The 3466-nt window shown below is 43.2% G+C and overlaps 1 pseudogene across 1 annotated transcript; it reads left to right on the top strand.

Moving 5' to 3' along the window:
* Positions 1-2266: 2266 nt before the first annotated feature.
* On the top strand, positions 2267-3466 carry LOC150062390 (rRNA-processing protein FCF1 homolog; annotated as a pseudogene). The gene is made up of 2 exons (XR_016535876.1): positions 2267-2277; positions 2741-3466. The product of XR_016535876.1 is annotated as an rRNA-processing protein FCF1 homolog (transcript).

Consider the following 3466-nt stretch of genomic DNA (forward strand, 5'->3'; position numbering starts at 1 on the left):
CAGACCTTCCCGGAACTCCATGATTGCTGGCAAAGTAACTGGAGAGAATGGCTCAGGAAAAAAAAAGAGAAAATGGAAAAGTTGGAGATGCTTAGCCTTTTTTCCTATTCCTGGTTAATTTATGCGTCCAAGTAGGGAGTCAATGTTTCTCAGCAAATAATAGTAATGATTACGTGAATCATCTCTGTATGTCCTGCAGAGACCTTTCCTTGTGGGTAGTTTCCATCCCTTCTTAGTTCCTGTGCCCTGTCCCTTATTATAAAGATGTTATCCATCAATTATTGCAAAAGAGACAGAGAACGGGGAGGAGAAGAGAAAGAAGAGGAGGAGGAGGCAGAAACAAATGAGGCAGGTAGAAAGTGGAGCCAAGGCTACCAAGCTTCTCTCTTTAATTACCCTTTGGACATTTGCAGGCCTAGGTGAGGAGAAGTCAGCGCTGCTCAGCAAAAGCACTTGTTACTTCATCACAAGGGAAAAAAAGGGGGAATTTGGAAACAGATAAGGTCATGTGTTGTTGAGAGAAGGTTTATTTATTTCAGAACCAAAGTCCACGCGCTGGAGGGAATTCGGGTTTCTCAAGAATGAGTCACACCATCCAGAGTTTTGTACAGCTTGTCCTATGAGCAGACTTTAATGGTGGGGAGGCCAGGAAATGGGGGGGGGGGAATTCGAGGAATGAGTTGAGATTTTTCTCAGAAGAGGGTAGATTTCTTTTTCCTGTGTTTACACAGGGATCTTTTGGATGCCTCATGGCACCAGATGCATGATGGGAACAGTTTGTTCAATTAGGGCTTTGGTTGGAGTCAGACAAAATGTTTACAGTAAGTACAATGACCTCCAACTCTCTCCATGGTAACAATGCAAGCAAGGTGTTCTTGCTTCCACTGCTGCGTTCACATTGGCTTTCAGTGGAGTTGACGACCCCATCCTCTTTCCAATCTCTGTCTCTCTTAGTGTGGACACCATTGGTTCCTGGTTTCCTTCCCCCAAGTCATCCTCTGTTCTGTCTTCTTTGCTAACACACCATCCTCTACCCAACCACAATATATTGCAGTTGCTCATTGCTCTTCCCAGAAGCTTTATTTTCTTCATTTCATACCCTATGTGTTTGTTAGTTTCTTCATCACAGTGGCATGGTAACTGACAGATTCACAACGGAAAGCTCAGAGGCTGGACACTATTGAAGCAGAGAGTCTGCCAACAGTAAGGCAAACTTTGGGGGCTACTAAGTGCTCAGAGTCTGGGCTTTTGGAGCTCCATGCTGACAACCTAAGAGACTGATGATAACCTTCTATGTCCCTGTGTACAAAGAACAACAAAATATGTGACAGTGTATATGAATTTCTATGTTGTTGTTGTTGTTTGTCGCTTGTGGGGCTTGAACTCAAGGCCTGGGCTGTTTCTGAACTTTTTCACTCAAGGCTACCATTCTACCACTTGAGCCACAGAACCACATAGGGTTTTCTAGTGGTTAATTGGAGATACAAGTCTCATGGACTTTAGTGCCAGGGCTGGCTTTGAACTGGGATCCTGAGATCTCAGTCTCCTGAGTAGCTAGGATTACAGGCTTGAGCCAGCAGAGCTGGGCCATGTATGGTGTCTTTTGGCTTGTTTACATCTGAGGTAGGCCATTTACCATTTAAGTTTTACTGTTTAATATTTACTCTGTCTCATTTTTTGAGTTCTGTCTCTCCCCCCCTTCCTTTGCCTAAAGCCAGTTTATCTGAATCATAACATCTACCTCTCAGTATTTAATTTTAAACTACATTTTCACCTACTTTCTGTAGACTTCCCCTATTATACCTTCTTCCTATCTACAAGTAGAATTGCTCTGTTTTCTTGTAACCTGTTCCCCTCTCCCCAAGCCTTCCTCACTAGTTACACTCTTACTGGTTAACTAGATTACCCATTTTTCCTAGCTTTTTTATATTCATGTTAGTTGTTTTTAGTTTTGCTTGGGTTACTTTTTTCCTCCTCCTCTTCTGTCTTGTTCTTTTCTCTCTCTCTCTCTGTCATTGTTGGTTTGCTTAATGTATGCCTATGTTTACTTATTCAGTTTCCTTCGTTGGCCCTTTCTTTCTCTGACCCAACACCACATTAACTAGACTTTTCTACCACGCCATTCCACTCTCAGAGCAGCCTCTCATATTAGGTTCAGCCAGTACCCCTTCCTTCTCTATATTCCTAAATCACACTAAGTAGTATTTGCGTTATCCCCACCATATTCTTCCTACTGCTACCCTGATTAAGACAGAGCTTCGGTGAGGCGAGAACATGGTGAGAAGAGTTGGACCAATTTCGGGGATGGAGTTGTGGGAATTTAACGCTACAGTGAGATTCCTGTACTTCTTTTTCATTCTGAGCTTAGAGCTGGGCCTTCTTCTAACGGAACCTGTGCTTTGGGGGGGAGACTGAGGAGAGGCGCTTGGGGAAAGGACAGGGGGGTGTTACTGTAGAGATGAAAAATAACCACCCCCAGACCCAAATTATTCCCCTCCAGTAAGCAGAATCAAAAGAAAACTCTGACTCGAAAAATCTCCAAGGACCCAGAGGCTGCACAAACAGGAACTTCTGAACCGTAGTCAGCCATTGTTCACACAGGTGTCCATAAGCTCAAGGAACTAACCTATTTTGTGTCAAAATTAGACTGCACATATAGCATTGTATAGCATTTGCTTCCCAAACCATAAAACTACTCTCTGACAGTTGAATGGGACCCAGCCGGCATGAGAACTTCCAGGGGAAGCAAAAGAAAACGAGGAAGTATGCGACCATGAAAAGAATGCTTAGTCTCAGAGATGAGAGACTGAAAGAAAAGGATAGGTTAAAGCCTAAAAAGAAAGAAAAGAAGGATCCCAGGGCACTGAAGGAAAGAGAAGTCCCCCAGCACCCTTCCTGCTTATTTTTTCAATATAATACACAGCTGGGTCCACCATACCACATCCTGGTTGATACCAACTTTATCCACTTTTCCATCAAAGCCAAACTGGACTTAGTACAGTCGATGATGGACTGTCTATATGCCCAGTGTATCCCTTGCATAACTGACTGTGTAATGGCTGAAATTGAGAAATTGGGACAGAAGTATAGAGTGGCTCTAAGAATCGCTAAGGATCCACGATTTGAATGATTACCATGCACACGCAAAGGAACCTGTGCAGAGGACTGCTTAGTTCAAAGAGTAACTCCGCACAAGTGCTACATTGTGGCTACTGTTGACCAAGACCTTAAACGAAGAATCCGGAAGATCCCGGGAGTTCCTATCATGTACATTTCTAATCATAGATACAACATTGAGCGGATGCCAGATGATTATGGAGCCCCTCGGTTCTAATACTTACAAGACACAGTTACACTACCTTCCTTGGACCAGCTTTCTCTATTGCCTGTTCCTAGTAGTTCAATAATCAGCATGATTATTATTCTCTTCACTCATTGGCTCTATTATGAGCTGATTATGGTTAAA

Source organism: Megascapheus bottae, chromosome 6 (genome assembly GCF_031878675.1).
Source record: "Megascapheus bottae isolate mThoBot1 chromosome 6, mThoBot2.hap1, whole genome shotgun sequence".
Classification (NCBI taxonomy): domain Eukaryota; kingdom Metazoa; phylum Chordata; class Mammalia; order Rodentia; family Geomyidae; genus Megascapheus; species Megascapheus bottae.